Consider the following 19,518-nt stretch of genomic DNA (forward strand, 5'->3'; position numbering starts at 1 on the left):
ATAAAAAAAATTTTTTTTATTGAAGAATAATTGCTTTACAGAATTTTGTTGTTTTCTGTCAAACCTCAACATGAATCAGCCATAGGTATACATATATCCCCTCCCTTTTGAACCCCCCTCCACATCTCACCCCTCTAGATTGGGGGATTTTTTAAAAGAGTATTAGATTTTCTTTTGAAATCAGGGTTATAGAATCCTAATATATGTTTAGAGAAACTGTTGGCCTCAGCTGACATTCACTTTACAGTGAAAACAAATTGGGTTACTTTTAGCCAAATTGTGGTGATCTGTTATAATTAGACTATCATTCTTAAGAAGAACATCAAAAGGTCTTAGGAATTCGAGAGGGTTGCCATTTCCTTCTCCAGAGGATCTTCCCAATCCAGAGATTGAACCCGGGTTTCCTGCGTTATAGGCAGATGCTTTACAGTCTGAGCCACCAGGGAGGTCCGTCTTAAGAATTAGAGACTTGTAAATTTTCTTCATACTGGGAAACTGATGCCAATAATATTAATGATAGTAAGCTGGGTATTTAGAGAAAAACCAGCGATTTGGGGAGAGGAATAATGATTTCTTCAAAGGCAGGGATAAGAAGCATGCCTGGCCAATTAATGAAAATTCTTTAAGAGAAAATTGTTAGTAAGGTAAATAGAACTCAGGAATGTATAATGGATGTAGACATTAAAAACCTTTGAGAAGGCTTCATGTTGCAGTTATTTCCTTTTTAATATATAATTAAGAATATTAGTTAATTTGAAGAGGCATTTGATGTACAGGAATCATGCAGTGGTTATATTAGGTAATGTGACTATAAAATAGTACTCGTAGTAATTTGCTGAGTCTTATGAAAAAAGTAAAAACAAATAGAACATCTTTCACTTTATATATGTATCAGTGCCTCACTTTACTGGACTCAGTCATCATGTGGAAAATGTTTTTGGAATTCAACTTTTATAAGAGCTTACAGAGTATCCTCAGTGGGAATTATTTTTGAAGGATATTTAATTTTTACTTGGTTTCTTAATCAAGTTTGGTGCAGAAATACCACATGGAGAAATAAATATACTTTGTGTCAGAAATGAAATTATAAGTAGTGAAACTGACATTCATTTCCTCACTAACCTGAGCCTAATGTGATTAATGAACTTGGCTCTGAAGAATTTCAGAAGAATTGTAGACATTTTGTGTATGCTTCATTTAACACCATCTTCTTTCCTAGATTGTGAGTTTCTTTGAAGGTGGGACCAGGTTTGTTGTACATGATGTAGTTTCTCTGCAGTTATTTAATCATCACCATCTTTTCTTAAAGATTCATAATATTTTATGGAATCCACCCCACCGCCCAGTTGCTGTCTCATTTTTCTAATCATAGTAAAAACTTCTGGGAAGTCATACTGTTTAAAGACCATCCTCTTTCTTCATTATATCCTGTAGTTTTGCATCTGTTGAATTTTGAACAACCTTTCTGACTATCCGAAGTTCATTTACTGTGATGATGATACTGCCATTTTGTTTTGTTTTGTTTTGTTAGATAGAAAGAAGGCTTCCTTGAATTATTTGGTCTGCTGATCATCAGCTGTGAAAGCAGAGAGAAGAGGGAGCAACGGGGGCTACACCATTGTGGAGACTGATGGCTGTGGATGCCTCTAGTATTGGCGCCATGCTGTACAGTTATTCCTGCTGCCCCATTCATTAAAGCTTCTCTGAAGAATGAATGTTTTTACATCTGCTTGCTTCTATAATATTACAAGTGGATTATAACATGTATTCCCTTGGCCATGATTAGATTCTGAAGCTATGATTTATAGTTTTTTGTTTGTTTGTTTTTGTTTTTTGTTTTTTTCACTTTTTGGCCACACTCCCACAGCATGTGGGATCTTAGCTCTCTGACAAGGGATTGAACCCACACCCCCTGCAGTGGAAGTGCACAGTCTTAACCACTGGACTGCCAAGGAAGTCCCTGAAGTCCTTAGTTATTGATATTAAAGTAGATAAATACAAATATTGTGAGGAATTTGGAACTAACATAAGCCAGCTAGGCAAACCCTGGACTCTCCTGTTTTGTTTTTTTTCTCCTCATTTTATTACTCTTTGCTATCAACACTGTACTCATATCTGATTTTTACATCCAGTCATCCTTGTTGTTTTTACTTCTTTGCTACTTTAGGATAAAGATACAGCATTCACTAAGTTATTTAATAAATGACTAGAGTAGATCTAAGATTCAACATGATGAGAGTCATTAGCATAATATGCTAGTCATACATTTGATTAAACCTGGCTTTTAGTTTTCTCTTGAGGGACATCAAAATTCTTTATTATTGATATTATGACCTATTGGATAAACAATTTATAATTGTTTATTCTGATAATTTACAGTTGATGTAATGATAATGGTTTCCAGAGTCTGTTTTGTCCCTCTCAATTTATAAATTTAGAAACCTAGACCAGAAAAGGTGAATCATATTCAAGATTACAAAAATGAGTGACAGAGTTGTGTCTTGCTCCATGTTTCCCGACTCTTGGGGCAGGCATTTTCTACTCTTAATTTCTTACAAAAGTTTAAAATTATTACTGTCATTATTGTGTTTGGTGTGCATAATGGTCCTGAGGGTTTGCTAGTAAAATTTTGTCACCCTCATGAAATTATAAAATTTTCCAAAATTTTTTAAATGGGCTTTATTTTTTAGTACAGTTTTTAAGTTTACAGAAAAATTAAGAAGTGCAGAGAATTCCTGTGTCCTGCACTGTTTCCTCTGTTAATATCTTACAGTAGTGTATTTGTTATAATTTATAATTTGATAGCTTTTTATTGAGTGCATGCTCGGTTGTGTCTTGACTATTTGCTACCCGGCAGGCTGTAGCCCGCCAGGCTCCTCTGTCTGTGGGATTTTCCCAGCAAGAATACTGGAGTGGGCTGCCATTTCCTCTTCCAGGGGATCTTCCCTGACACAGAGGTTAAACCTGCATCTCCTGAGTTGGCAGGTGGATTCTTTACCACTGAGCCACATGGGAATCCGATTAGTATACCACATTTTTTTTTAGTATTCATGTCTCCCTTGGTTGTAGCAGTTTCTCAGACTTATCTTGTTGATGACCTGGGCAATTTTGAAGGAGGCTCATTAGGTATTAACCAATAGTAAGTGCCTCTGTATTGTGATTTGTCTGGTATTTTTTTCTCATGATTAGACTGGGGTTGTGGGTTTGGAGGAAGGAGACCAAGAAGTAAAATGCCATTTTTATCATGTCATATCAAGGAATATAGTATTAATGTGAAATATTACTGTTGATGTTGACCTTGATCAATTGGCTGAGGTGGTGTTTATCAGGTTTCTTATTGTAAAGTTACTCTTCTATCCCTACTCTCCATATTATATTGTTTGGAAAGAAATCTGCACAGCCCATGCTTAAAAAAGGGCAGCTTATCTATGTAAATTATTTTAAATTCTTCTGTATGGGAGATTTTTTTTTTTTCTCTTTTCTTTCACTTTTTTAATTAGTCATTTACTTGTACCAGTATGGATTCATAAATATTTATTTTTATGCCATGAAGTAGAATTTTGTAATACATCATTTTATTGCTTGACTTGTTTTAACTTTGGCCATTGGAAACCTTTCTGTTGGCTCCTATATCCCATTAAGGTGATGTGTTTTTGTTGTTTGTATTTGTTTGATTTTTGAGCACTTTCTTACTTTATAGTACTTCAAAACACTCCATACTCAACTTGTATACGTCCTGCCCCAGTCCTAGAATCAGCCTTCTCTGTAAGGAACCTCAGTTCCCTTTATTGGCACATGGTATTAGAAACCAGTATTTGGGTGCTGTGAGTGCTCACTGATACTAGATTTGCTAATACTATTATTTAGTTGTCAGAGCAGATCAGTTCAGTTCAGTTCAGTCGCTCAGTCGTGTCCGACTCTGCGACCCCATGAATCGCAGCACGCCAGGCCTCCCTGTCCATCACCAACTCCCAGAGTTCACTCAGACTCACATCCATTGAGTCAGTGATGCCATCCAGCCATCTCATCCTCTGTCGTCCCCTTCTCCTTCTGCCCCAATCCCTCCCAGCATCATAGTCTTTTCCAGTGAGTCAACTCTTCGCATGAGGTGGCCAAAGTACTGGAGTTTCAGCTTTAGCATCATTCCTTCCAAAGAAATCCCAGGGCTGATCTCCTTCAGAATGGACTGGTTGGATCTCCTTGCAGTCCAAGGGACTCTCAAGAGTCTTCTCCAACACCGCAGTTCAAAAGCACCAATTCTTCAGTGCTCAGCTTTCTTCACAGTCCAACTCTCACATCCATACATGACCACTGGAAAAACCATAGCCTTGACTAGACAGACCTTTGTTGGCAAAGTAATGTCTCTGCTTTTCAATATACTATCTAGGTTGGTCATAACTTTTCTTCCAAGGAGTAAGCGTCTTTTAATTTCATGGCTGCAGTCACCATCTGCAGTGATTTTGGAGCCCCCAAAAACAAAGCCTGACACTGTTTCCACTGTTTTCCCATCTATTTCTCATGAAGTGATGGGACCAGATTCCATGATCTTCGTTTTCTGAATGTTGAGTTTTAAGCCAACTTTTTCACTCTCCTCTTTCACCTTCATCAAGAGGCTTTTTATAGTTCCTCTTCACTTTCTGCCATAAGGGTGGTATCATCTGCATATCTGAGGTTATTGGTATTTTTCCCGGCAATCTTGATTCCAGCTTGTGCTTCTTCCAGCCCAACGTTTCTCATGATGTACTCTGCATAGAAGTTAAAGAAGCAGGGTGACAATATACAGCCTTGACGTACTCCTTTTCCTATTTGGAACCAGTCTGTTGTTCCATGTCCAGTTCTAACTATTGCTTCCTGTCAGAGCAGATAGAGAATGACAAATAATTGCGTATACTAATCTATGTATCTGTAAGTCTGTATGTAATCATCTTTATACCAAACTAAACATGAATTCATATTTTGACTCTGCCTTTAATTCAAAACAGGCATCCTTTGTTTTATTGTGGTTGTCAGATACTGCTGTTTTGTTTTGTTTTCAGGTGTGATGCTATCACATACTTCATAGACTACATATAACTTTTACAAAACACTGGGAAACCAAAAAAATCTGTCTGACTCTTGTGATATTTACTTTATTGCAGTGGTCTGGAACTGAACCCAAAAGATCTGATGTTTGCTGCTTGTGTATTACCACATGGATAATGTTAGCCACTTTCCCTTCTTTTTTGGTAAATGCCCAGCAGTGACAAACCTGACTCTCCATTTACCATTCACTTAGTTTTTCGGTTGCATTGTTGTATCAGAATTGTTAACCCATATCTCCATGGGAAATAATCAACTAAACTGTAGTTCTTACCTGTAAGTCCTTTTTGTTTTACAAAATACCACTCATTTCCAAAATTACATTGGCCAGGACCTTAGTCTTCTACTTCCTTCAGTGAGGTTTTTCAAACATTTGTAATATAGTTAGATCCTTTTGTCATATTTTGCATTCCTGACCTAAATTTTTTTTTCCCCGTGTGTTAAGGCTCATCCTTTTTTTTTTAAGGCTCATTCTTTGTATTGTAAAGTTCTATGGCTTTTAACAAATGCATATTATCATGTATTCACCAATACAGTGTCATATAGAATAGTTTTATGGCCCTAAAAATCTCCCGTGCTTCACCTATTCCACTTTCCTTCCCTATTGTGGAACTTCTAGGTAACTTCTAGTGTTTTGTTTTTTTAATTTATATTTTATTGAAGTATAGTTGAAATATTAGGTTGGTGCAAGCGTAATTATGGTTTTGGACTGTGACTTTTAAATCATAATTAGGCTCAAACACATCTTTATTAATCAAAACATTGCAGTCACCACATTTTTGCCAATGAGAAATCAGTTTGTGTATTCCTGTAACATAAAAATCCATGCCTCAGGATTCGAAGAACTCTTGGAATGTATTTTTCTGCCGCCTACTGGTTGTGGAAGTGTTTTCCCTGCAAAAGTTGTCGAGATGCTTGAAGAAGTGGTAGTCGTTGGCAAAAGGTCAGGTGAATATGGCAGATAAGGCAGAACTTCGTAGCCCAGTTCATTCAACTTCCTAAGTGTTGGTTGTGTAACGTGTGGTTGGGTGTTGTGGTGGAGAATTGGGCCCTCTGTGTTGACCAATGCTGGGTACAGGCATTGCAGTTTTCGGTGTATCTCATCAATTTGCTGAGCATACTTTTCAGATACAATGGTTTTGCTGAGACTCAGAAAGCTGTAGTGGATCAGACCAGCAGCAGACCACCAAACAGTGACCATGACCTTTTTTTTGGATGCAGGTTTGACTTTGCAAAGTGCTTTGGAGCTGCTTCTTGGTCCAGTTTTGGAGCTGGTATTGCTGGTTGTCATTTAAAATCTACTTTTTGTCACACATCCCAATCCTATCGAGAAATCAAAAGGACAATTTTTTTGATTTGTGGTTAACTCATGAGGCACTCAGTTACTGAGTTTTTTCACCTTTCCAATTTGCTTCAAATGCTGAATAAGCATAGAAAAGTTGAGGTTAAGTTTTTTGGCAACTTCTCATGTAGTTGTAAGAGGATCAGCTTCGGTAATGCCTCTCCGTTGGTTGTTGTCAATTTCCGAAGGTTGGTCAAAACTCATCTTCAAAGCTCTTGCTCCTTTGCAAAACTTCTTGAACCACCACTGCACTGTGTGTTCGTTAGCAGTTCCTGGGCCAGTGCGTTGTTGATGTTATGAGTTGTCTCTGCTGCTTTCTCTGCTGCTTTATGACTCATTTTGAGCTCAAATAAGAAAATCATTTGAATTTGCTTTTTGTCTAACATAATTTCCCTAGTCTAAAATAAAAAATGAACACCAAGTAATGTCATTACCAAAAAAATAAAGCAAGAAACGCACATTAAAATGACATATAACATAACCACATTTATTTATAATGTGTTCTAATACCAAATGGCATATTTCAACAGTGCAAAAGCGACAGTTAATTTTGCACTGACCTAGTACAGTGTTGTGTTAGTTACTGCTTACAGCAAAGTGGTAACTGAATTATACACACACACTCACGCATTCTTTTCCATAGTTTTTTTCATTATGGTTTGTCACAGGATATTAAATATAATTCCTTGGGTTATACAGTAAGACCTTGTTATTTATCCATGATATATATACCAGTTTGCATCTGGTAATCCAAACTCCCACTTCTACCCTTTCCACCTCCCTCCCACTTTGCAGCCACCAGTCTGTTCGCTATGTTCCTGACTTTCTGTTTTATAGATAGGTTCATTTGTGTCATAGTTTAGATGCCACATATAAGTGATAATCATATGGTGTTTGTCTTTATCTTTCTGAATTACTTCACTTAGTATGATAATCTCTAGTTGCATCTATGTTGCTGCAAATGGTATTATTTCAGGTTTTTTTTAATGCGGAGTGATACACCACATCTTTATCCGTTCATCTGTTGATGGACACTTAGGTTTTTATGTCTTGGCTCTTGTGATTATTGCTATGAATATAAGGGGCTCATATATCTTCTGAGTCTTTAGTTTTGTCTGAATATGTGCCCAGGAGTGAGATTGCTGGATCATATTGTCATGCACTTTTAGTTTTCTGAGGAGCCTCCATGTTGTTTTCCATAGTGCCTGCACCAATTTACATTTCCACCAACTGTGTAGGAAGGTTCCCTTTTCTCCACACCCTCTCCAATGTAGACTTTTTTTTTTAACCTTTTACTTTATTTTGGAGTGTAGCTTATTAACAATGTTGTGATAGTTTTAGATAGACAATAAAGGGACTCCGCCATATATATGCATGTATCCATTCTCTCCCAAACTCATCTCCTGTCCAGGCTGCCACATAATATTGAGCAGAGTTCCCTATGCTATATGGTAGGTTCTCTTGGTTATCCATTTTAAATCTAGCAGAGTGTACATGTCATTCCCAAATTCCCTAATTATACCTTTTTTATAATTTTCTGGTAGGGCTTGCTGTGTATTTTTAGAAGACTGTCATACAAACGATAATCAGAGTCAGCGCTACAGATTTAACTGCTTCTTTTGTATTTGTTGAGTTGTGGTATTTCGTCTTAAAAGCCCTTTGAAAATTTTAATATGTTAAAAATGCATTGTAAAGTGTAAAGGTCCTAGATAAGTTTTTAAAATTTTAGTGTGACTTAAGTATAGAAGTAAGCCATTGAGTATATAGGCTATACCTTTGGTATATCAGGAATAGCACTCCTGGTATATGTTTATGTGGAGTCAGAAAGTATGGCAAGAAGTGGAGGAGGTCAGAAGGAAAGAGAAGGGTTCTTGGCTGGGAGTCTTTATTTTATTCTAATAAACAATTTTACGTCATCTCCTCCTTTTAAAAGTTTCTTTACACTATTCTCTCTTGCTCATATTTGAAGAGCAGTGCTATAGATGAACCACTGTGGTTCCTTAATCTCTACCCACCCATACATATACTAAAAAAAAAAAAAACAACAGACAAGTGCTTTCCTGGTGGTCCACTGGTTAAGATTTTGAGCTCCTAATGCAGAGGACATGGATTCGATCCCTGGTCAGGGAACTAGGATCCTGCATACTGCATGGGGTGGCCAAAAAACAAAGTTAAAAAAAAATTACAGACAGCTTAGATGCAGGATTTAAATTTTTAAAAAGTACCCACCCCTACCCCCACCCCCCCAAAAAAAAGGAAATAGGAGGAATAGCAGTGGTGAGTAAGGAATTTTCTTTCTCTTGATTCAGATGAAATCAAGGTATTTATTGCATTATTTAAGATGTGGTCTTCACACTTGTAAGTATAATTCAGCCAAATCAAATGAAAACAAACATCTATTTAAGAGAACTATCAGTTACACTCACATTTCTTCAGAGATTTAAGCATTATTCCTTCATACTGTTATAAGGGATTGTATATTTAGACCAGTAAGTTAACAGCAGCTAGATGATGTTTTAATCATTTATTGATGAATGTAAAATGTACCAACTATAACCCAAAGAAGTGATGAAAGTAAAGATTGTCAGACACTTTAAATACTTTATATAAGGGCGCACTCTGAAAATACTGATTTTCTTGGCATGGATAATTTTCTTTTTTCCCTTAGCTAAGAAAAATAAATGATATTTCTGTTTTTAATATACAGGCTAATATTTTCTAACAAGATTGTATTTTTGCCTTTAGGAGTTTTTTCAATCAGAGCCATGTAGGTGAAAAATTTTCCTTCTTAAAAAATATCATGTGTGTATATAATTTAAATAGAGAAGGGAGCTGATCTACAAGGAGAGGTATTTAATTTTTTTTTATTTAACCAGAAACAGCATAAGCATAAGAATATGTCGAAGCTTAAAGGAAGTGAGGGCTAATACTTACTGTTTATTTGCTAAGTCCTGTCTAGCTCTTTGTAAACCCATGGACTATATAGTCTGTGTCCCTCCTGGACTGTAGCCCGCCGGGCTCCTCTGTCCATAGGATGTCCCAGGCAAGAATACTGGAATCTTTCTTTTCCAGGGGAATATCGGGACCCAGGGATCTATCCAGTCTCTTGCATTTGTAGGCAGATTCTTTACCACTGAGCCATCAGGGAAGCCTAAGGGCTGATACTATCAAATGCTTATTAAAATTTTTTGAGATGTGGTAAGCCTCAATTCAAGCATATTTGCATTCAAAAGCAAACAGCAAGATCAGAGATCCAGGGAATGGGTGTAGAACATAAGCGATTGGTGAATTGTCTGTTCTCATATAGTTTACTAGAAATATTACTTCTAGTACATGACACTGCCTAAATTTGCTTGCTTGATATGTAAAGACAGTTGAGCTCAGAAATAATTTAAAAAAGTTTATTGGTGTATAATTGATTTATAATGCTGGGTTAGTTTCAGGTATACAGCAAAATGAATTAGATACTCATATATCTACTCTTAAAATTCTTTATATAGGCCATTAGAGTATTGGGCAGAGTTTCCTGTGCTATACAGCGAGTCCTTATTAGTTGTCTCTTTTGTATATAGTAGTATATACATGTCAGTCCCAGTCTTCTACTTTTCCCCTCCCTCCCTTACCTCCTGGTAACTAAGTTTTAAAAATAAGTTCATTTGTACCCTTTTATTATTTATTTGGCTGCACCAAGTCTTAGTTAGTGGCATGTGGGATCTAGTTCCCTGACCAGGGATTGAACCCTGGCCCTCTGCATTATAAGCTTGGAGTCTTAGCCAGTGGACCAGCAGAGAAGGCCCGTATTTTTTTTTTTTTAAGATTACACATTTATATAAGGGATATCATATGATACTTGTCTTTCTGTATCTGACTTACTTCACTTAGTATGATAGTCTCTAGCTCATGCTGCTAAGTCACTTCAGTCGTGTCCGACTCTGTGTGACCCCATAGACGGCAGCCCACCAGGCTCCCCCATCCCTGGGATTCTCCAGGCAGGAACACTGAAGTGGGTTGCCGTTGCCTTCTCCAGTGCATGAAAGTGAAAAGTGAAAGTGAAGTCGCTCAGTCGTGCCCGACTCTTAGCGACCCCATGGACTGCAGCCTTCCAGGCTCCTCCATCCATGGGATTTTCCAGGCAAGAGTACTGGAGTGGGGTGCCATTGCCTTCTCCCTCTAGCTTATAAGTAACTTCTAAAAATTGTATTGCAGTTATACATTGTCCTTGCTGCTTAATTGTTAAATTATTTTATTCATCTCAATTGTGAATAGTGGTTTCTTTTTTAATATTGATAATTCTTAATGAATATTTTTAGGATTGATGCAGTTCTCAAATAGCACTGCACACTAGAATTACGATATTTTAAAAATATGTGAGTGCCTAGCCTTGCCCTAGAGATTCTGATTTAGTCTGTGGAATCTCAGAAATCCCCCTCTCCCCCCACCCCGCCTCCTTTTTTAAAAAGTTCTTCAAATGATTCTTATAATCAACCAGATTTGGAAATCATTGCTGTACACAGAGTAGTTTTAGAACCCATCTTAAAATTTTAATACTAAAATTTTTTTGGCCACCCCTGACTTGGAAGGTCTTAATTTAAAGACCTGAGATCAGACCTGAGCCCATGGCTGTGAAAATGCTGAGTCCTAACCACCAGACCACTAGGGGATTCCCAACTAATTTTTTTTTTTTTTAATGATTGAACTCAAAAAAGAAAAATTTCAGGACTTCCCTGGTGGCTCAGTGGTTAAGCATCTGCCTGCCAATGCGGAAGACATGGTTCAGTCCCTGGTCCAGTAAGATCCCACATGCCAAGGGGCAGCTAAGCCTGACAGCTACTGAGCCTGCACGCTGCACCTACTGAAGCCCATGCGCCTGGCGCTCATGGTCTGCGACAGGGAAGCCACCATGAGAAGCCAGCACACTGCAATGAAGAGTGGCCCCTGCTTGCCGCAACTAGAGAAAGCCCGTGTGTAGCAATGAAGACCTCGTGCAGCCATAAATAAGTAAATAAATAAAACACATTTCAGATTGGATTTTTAATTCAAACATTTCATTAAAAATTAAAAATTTATTTTTAGGGAAAAAGCTTTTAAACTTACAGCATATATTTTCCTTATTTCTTTTTCTTTTTTGACCCTTAAAAGTGAATGTTAATCTGTAATTTGGCATCTATCAAGATGTTTTCTGATACTTATTAAACATAACTATTACAAACTATGGGCTTCCCTGGTAGTTCAGATGGTAAAGAATTTGCCTGGAATGTGGGAGACCTGGTTCGATCCCTAGGTTGGGAAGATCCCCTGGAGGAGGGAACAGCTACCTGCTCTAGTAGAATTGCCTGGAGAATTTCATGGACAGAGGAGCCTGGCAGGTTACAGTCTCTGGGGTTGCAGAGAGGTGGACGTGACTTTCACTTTCGTTATAGTCTATAATGGCCAGTACCCTTGCCTGGAAAATCCCATGGATGGAGGAGCCTGGAAGGCTGCAGTCCATGGGGTTGTGAAGAGTTGGACACGACTGAGCAACTTCACTTTCACTTTTCACTTTCATGCATTGGAGAAGGAAATGGCAACCCACTCCAGTGTTCTTGCCTGGAGAATCCCAGGGACGGGGGAGCCTGGTGGGCTGCCATCTATGGGGTCACACAGAGTCGGACACGACTGAAGCGACTTAGCAGCAGTAAAAGATTCTTACATTGTTATTAAGCCATTAGATGACAGGCAGCATAGAATTCTAAAAGTGAAAGTGAAAGTTGCTCAGTCAGGTCCGACTCTGGGACCCCACAGTCTGTAGCATCTGCCTATGGAATTCTCCAGGCAAGAATGCTGGAGTGGGTTGCCATGCCCTTCTCCAGGGATCTTCCCAACCCAGGGATCAAACCCAGGTCTCCCACATTGCAGGCAGACTCTTTACCATTTTAGCTACTCAGGAATCTGCCTAGAATTCTAAAGGGCCAGTCCAAATAACATGTGAGAAGTGGTTTTGTGTTAATATTTTGCACTCTGATCGTATTTGGCCATATATTTTGAAGAGTAAGTAATCTGTGTAAATGATCAGATACAGTTTCCTTCTGACTTCATTTGTGTTAATATTTACTGAAAACGGATACGTCCTTGAGAACATCGTCCGTTTTTTTTTTAATTCAAAGAAATGATTCACATCTTTTCAGTTTTCTGGAAAACTTCAGGTAATATGCAGTACCATTTGAATAACCACGACAAAAATGAAAACTCAAATTATATGGATTTGTTATGATAAAAATAGATATTATTCTTATGATTTTCTAATGTCTTAAAGGACTTCCATGGTGGCTCAGTGGTAAAGAATCCATCGGCTAATGCAGGGGACATGGGTTCCATCCCTGGGTCAGGAAGGTCCCCTGGAGAAGGAAATAGCAACCCACTCCAGTATTCTTGCCTGGGAAATCCCATGGACAGAGGAACCTGGCAGTCTGTGGAGTCACAAAAAGAATTGGACATGACTTAGCTACCAAGCAGCAAAAACAACAGATATCTTAATAACTAGCTGAAACTTTAATTGACAGGCTCCTTAAGAAATACATGGTTCTAGTTTTAAGAAGTTATTCCTTGTTTTCTGGACATAGTAATTTTTATCTGCCATGTTCAAAGTCCCAGGTTTAGCTAGTTAATTTAAAACTATCTTAAAGATGGGCTGGAAAAACTCACAGGAGCTTGTTAATTATGCTTGTAAATCATGTAAAAATAAATGACTGTGTATAATATATATTAATTTTGATGTATTAAATGTTCTCAAGTGTAGATGAAATCCCAGTTGGTCACTGGCATTGTGATTTAGGGCTCATAATTTTTCAGTGCTATGATGATTACCTTTGCTTAAAGTTGGTGCTTCAGTATTACAGATCCTTTTTTTTTCCCAGTCGAGTGTGTTTGATTGACAATGTTGTGTTAGTTTTAGGTGTACAGCAAAGTAATTCAGTTATACATGTATCTGTTCTTTTTCAAGTACTAATCCTATTTAGGTTATTAAAGAGTATTGAACAGAGTTCCCTGTGCTATATACAGTAGGTCCTTGTTGGTTACCTATTTTAAATATAACTATGTACATATCAATATACATTGTCTAAATAGAAATTCTGTTTAGGTTTTCTGCCTATTATTTGATTGGGTTGTTTGCTTAGTTTTGATTGTGCTGGGTCTTCTATTCTCCTGCCCATCTGCCCTAGATCAAGAAGTTCATTCTCTAAATCTGTGAGTCTCTTTCTATTTTGTAAATAAATGTTCATTTGTATCTTTTTTTTAGATTCTGCATATAAGTGATAGTATATAGTATTTGTCTTTCTCTGACTTAGTTCACTTAGTATTACCAGGTACATCACTGCTGCTTTTAAGCTTGCTTGCAGACAACCTGGACTTGAAATAGATACTGTACTAATGTACTGTATACAGTACTATAAAGTACAGAAAAGCACAACCACTTGTAGAGGATGCACACACGTGACAGTGTATGCCAGACTCGTGAATTGGACATTCAAACGCTATTCGCATCTTTGAAAGTTTGCAACTTGAAGGTTTGTATGTAGGGAACTTACTGCGCAGGTCTTTTGTCTCATTGGGCTTCCCTGTGGCTCAGCTGGTAAAGAATCCACCTGCAATGCAGGAGACCTGGGTTCGATAGCTGGGTTGGGAAGACCCCCTGGAGAATTCTATTGAACTGTATAGTCCTTGGGGTTGCAAAGAGTTGGACACGACTGAGTGACTTTCACTTTATTTCATTAGGTAGGTTTATTCCTAGGTATTTTATTTTTTTATGTGATGGTAAATGGGATTGTTTCTCTTTTGAAAATGTATTTATTTATTGGCTGCACTGGATGATCGTTGCTGTTTGTGGGCTTTTTCTAATTGCAACAAGTGGGGGCTACTCTTTAGTTGTGGGGTGCAGGCTTTTTTCTCATTGTTGTTGCTTTGCTTGTTGGGTAGCACAGGCTCTAGGGTGTGCGTGCTTAGTTGCCAGTGGGATCTTCCTAGACCAGGGATCAAAGTCTTGTCCCTTGGTTTGGCAGGTGGGTCTTAACCACTGGACCACCTGGGAAGTCCTGGGATTGTTTCTTTAGTTTCTTTTCCTGATCTTTTGTTTGGTAGTGTATAGAAATGCAACAGTGCATTAATTTTATATCCTGCAACTTGACTGAATTCACTGATGAGCTCTGGTAGTTTTGGGGTAGCATCTTTATGGCTTTCTATATGCAGTATCATATCCTCTACAAACAGGGACAGTTTTAATTCTTTTTCAATTTGGACTTTTAAAATTTCTTTTTCCCTTCTGATTGCAGTGGCTAGGGCCTCCAAAATTATTTTGAATAGAAATGATGAGAGCAGGCACCCTTGTCTTGTTCCTGAGCTTAGAGGAAAAACTTTCAGCTTTTCACCACTGAGTATGATGTTAGCTGTAGGTTTGTCATATATGGCCTTTATTATGTTGAGGTATGTTCCCTCTGTGTCATTTTTTTGGAGAGTTTTTTTTTAATCTTAAATGGGTTTTGAATTTTGTCAGAAGTGTTTTCTGTATATTGAGATGATCATATGGTTTTTATTCTTTAGTTTGTTGATATGGTATATTGCAATGATTGGTCCACAGCTGTGAATTCTTGAAAGTTAATTTTATCAGTCAGTTAACATACATTCTCTTGAGTGCTTCCTGTAAGCTTGGCATAGTCTTAGATACCATATATGTAGAGATGGGTAAGAGTTGGTCTCCTGGAGGAGTTTGTAGAGACATTTTTATTTATCTAATGTATTCATTAAAATTTTTTATTGGAGTATAGTTAATTTGCAGTGTTTTCACTTCAGGTGTATAGCAGAGTGATTTAGTTATACATATGTATATATAAACATATTTCTCTCTCTCTCTCTCTCTCTCTCTCTGAAAGATTCTTTTCCTATATAGACCATTACAGAGTATTGAGTAGAGTACCCTGTGCTATACAGTAGACCCTTATTAGTTATCCTTTATATATATATAGTAGTTTAGGGAGACACATTTTAAAATTTTTTTTAATTGGAGGATAATTGCTTTACAGTGTTGTATTGGTTGCTGCCATACAACAACATGAATCAGCCATAAGTATACATTATGCCCCCTCCCTCTTGAAACTCTCTCACACCCTACCTATCCCACCCTCTAGGTTGTTTCAGAGCACCTTGTTGAGCTGCCTGTGTTGTACAGCGGCTTCCCACTATCTCTTTTACGAATGGTAATGTATATGTTTCAGTGCTACTCTCTCAATTCCTCCCGCTTTCTCCTTCTCCCTGTGTCCAGAAGTCTATTCTCTGTGTCTGCATCTTTATTCCTATTCTGCAAATAGGTTCATCAGTACTGTTCTTCTGTACAGTACAGATTATATGTATGTAATCTGTAATCAGTACAGATTATATGTATATATGTGTATATGTATATATATATGCATTATTATACAATATTTGTTTTTTTCTTTTTTACTTCACTCTATAACAGGCTGTAGGTTCATCTACCTCACTAGAACTGACTCGTTTGTTCCTTTTTATGGCTTAGTAATATTCCATTTTATATATATATCATAACTTCTTTATCCATTCATCTGTCGATGGACATCTGGGTTGCTTCTGTGTCCTAGCTAATGTAAATAGAGCTGCAGTGAACATTGAGGTATATATTTCTTTTTCGGTTATGGTTTTTCCAGGGTAAATACCCAGGATTGGAATTGCTAGGTCATAGGGTAGTTTTATTCATTGTTTTTTAAGAAATCTCCATACTGTTCTCCATAGTGTTTGCATCAATTTACATTCCCATCAACTGTCCAAGAGGGTTCCCTTTTCTCCATATCCTCTTCAGCATTTATTGTTTGTAGATTTTTGATGATGGCCATTAAGCGGTGTGGAGTAGTATCTCATTGTAGTTTTGATTTGCAGTTTGCTTATAATTAGCAATGTCAAGCATGTTTGCATGAGCTGCTTGGCCATCCTTATGTCTTCTTTGGATAAATGGCTATTGAGGTCTTCTGCCCATTTTTTGATTGGGTTGGTTGTTTTTCTGATACCAAGCTGCATGAGCTGTGTGTATATTTTGGAGGTGAATTCTTCATGTCAGTTGCTTCATTTGCTGTTATTTTCTCCCATTCTGAGGGTTATCTTTTCATCTTGTGTATGATTTTCTTTGCTATGCAAAAGCTTTTAAGTTTAATTAGGTCCTATTTGTGTATTTTTGTTTTTGTTTCCATTATTCTAGGAAGTGGGTCATAAAGGATCTTGCTGCAATTTATGTCATAGAGTGTTCTGCCTATGTTTTCCTCTAAGAGTTTTATAGTTTATGGTCTTTAGATATTTAATCCATTTCGAGTTTATTTTTGTATATGGTGTTAGGAAGGGTTCTAATTGCATTCTTTTACACTTAGCTGTCCAGTTTTCCCAGCACCACTTTTTGATGAAGGTATCTTTTCTCCATTGTATATTCTTGCTGCCTTTGTCAAAGATAAGGTATCCAAAGGTGCGTGGGTTTATCTCTGGGCTTTCTATCTTAGTTCCTCTGTTTGCATTTCTGTTTTTATGCCAGTACCATACTGTCTTGATGACTGTAGTCTTATAGTATAGTCTGAAGTTAGGAAGGTTGATTCCTCCAACTCCCTTCTTCTTTCTCAAGATTGCTTTGGCTTGGAGTCTTTTTTTGTTTCCATACAAATTGTGAAAGTTTTTGCTCTAGTTCTGTGAAAAATGCCATTGACAGTTTGATCAGGATTGCATGACTCTGCAGATTGCTTTTGGTAGTATAGTCATTTACACGGTATTGATTTTTCCAATCCAGGAACATGGTATATCTCAGGGAGACACATTTTAAGCCATTACACATTTCCATCCCAATTGTACTTTAGTGACACTGTTCTTATGTCTGCAATATCTCAATTATTTAATATCTTAGGAATATTTATGAAACTGTTACTTTCTCACAATACTTGAGATGTGATTCCAGTGTATTTGTATATGGCTTACCTTTTGTTTTCCTCCCCCAGTAACTGGCCCTGAATAGATTGAGTGATGATAATTGGCATATAAATACATAGAAGAATACAAAAAGTTTCTTGCTCCTTTAGCAGCTCTACATTTTCTACATTTGCTGTGATCTGTCCTTGCTTCCTTTTCTTATCTGGCTTGGATTCCCTGATCTTTAACTGCATAGTTTTCTCAGCAACATTTTCCCTCCACTCTTCCATTGCCTTTCCTTTGTTCCTACTGAGGAAAAGTCACAGACTTCTGCATACTGGTACCTCTCTAAGTTTGTGGTTTCCAGTTACAGTTGTGGGCCTCTCAGGTGCCAGGTACCTTCCATGTTTCCCTAATCAGCTTTTTTTCATGACTTTTAAAAATCTTTTTTACTCTGACTAAGCTACCAGTCCCTCAATCCACATATGATCCTGTTTTCTACTTCATAGGTTTTCTCAGTCAACATCTTGTCACATATTTACCTGCATCTGTATCCATCCTTCATTAGTGAGTGGATAGTGTCCTCATTCGGAGAAGGCAATGGCACCCCACTCCAGTACTCTTGCCTGGAAAATCCCATAGACGGAGACACTAAGAGTCGGACACAACTGAGCAACTTCACTTTCACTTTTCACTTTCATGCATTGGAGAAGGAAATGGCAACCCACTCCAGTGTTCTTGTCTGGAGAATCCCAGGGACGGGGGAGCCTGGTGGGCTGCCGTCTATGGGGTTGCACAGAGTCGGACACGACTGAAGCGACTTAGCGGCAGCAGCAGTGTCCTCATTATGCTCGTGGGAATTGGAGAGGTTCAGCTGGGATCAAGTCCACTACTTGAAGTAGTTGGGCAAGTAGTTGCTTGAGCAACTTGCAAGTTATTTAACCCCCTTTAAGTTTTGTTTCCTCACCTACAAGAAGAGAGTACTAATACTTATAGGGCTGTCAGTGGTTGTAAAGGGATAACATAGTATATTCAGTTAGTTCAGTTCTTTCAGTCGTGTCCAACTCTTTGCACCCCCATGGACTGCAGTACGCCAGGCCTCCCTGTTCATCACCAACTCTGGGAATTTACTCAAACTTATGTCCATTGAGTCAGTGATGCCATCCAACCATCTCATCCTCTGTCGTCCCCTTCTCCTCCCGCCTTCAATCTTTCCCAGCATCAGGGTCTTTTCAAATGAGTCAGCTCTTTGCATCAGGTGGCCAAAGTATTGGCGTTTCAGCTTCAACATCAGTCCTTCCAATGAATATTCAGGACTGATTTCCTTTAGGATGAACTGGTTGAATTTCCTTGCTGTCCAAGGGACTCTCAAGAGTCTTCTCCCACACCACAGTTCAGAAGCATCAATTCTTCAGCACTCAGCTTTCTTTATAGTCCATCTCTCACATCCATACATGACTACTGCAAAAACCATAGCCTTGACTAAACGGACCTTTGTTGGCAAAGTAATGTCTCTGCTTTTTAATATGCTGTGTAGGTTGGTCATAACTTTTCTTCCAAGGAGTGAGCGTCTTTTAATTTCATGGCTGCAATCACCATCTGCAGTAATTTTGAAGCCCCAAAAAATAAAGTCTGTGACTGTTTCTCCATCTCTTTGCTCTGAAGTGATGGGACCAGATGCCATGACCTTAGTTTTCTGAATGTTGAGCTTTAAGCCAACTTTTTCACTCTCCTCTTTTACTTTCATCAAGAGGCTCTAGTTCTTCTTCACTTTCTGCCATAAGGGTGGTGTCATCTGCATATCTGAGGTTATTGATATTTCTCCCAGCAATCTTGATTCCAGTTTGTGCTTCTTCCAGCCCAGTGTTTCTCATGATGGACTCTGCATATAAGTTAAATAAGCAGGGTGACAATATACAGCCTTGATGTACTCCTTTTCCTTTTTGGAACCACATTCCATGTCCAGTTCTAACTTGCTTCTTGACCTGCATACAGATTTCTCAAGAGGCAAGTCAGGTGGTCTGGTATTCCCATTTCTTTCAGAATTTTCCACAGTTTATTGTGATCCACACAGTCAAAGGCTTTGGCATAGTCAAGAAAGCAGAAATAGGTGTTTTTCTGGAACTCTCTTGCTTTTTTGATGATCCAGCAGATGTTGGCAGTTTGATCTC

General features: G+C 38.0%; 1 protein-coding gene across 5 annotated transcripts in view; it reads left to right on the forward strand.

Annotated features, from left to right (window-relative positions):
* ZZZ3 (zinc finger, ZZ-type containing 3) overlaps positions 1–19,518 on the forward strand; it is a 119,687-nt gene that overhangs the window by 71,302 nt on the left and 28,867 nt on the right. The window lies entirely within an intron of this gene.

Source organism: Bison bison, unplaced genomic scaffold (assembly GCF_000754665.1).
Source record: "Bison bison bison isolate TAMUID 2011002044 unplaced genomic scaffold, Bison_UMD1.0 scf7180017864382, whole genome shotgun sequence".
Classification (NCBI taxonomy): Eukaryota; Metazoa; Chordata; class Mammalia; order Artiodactyla; family Bovidae; genus Bison; species Bison bison.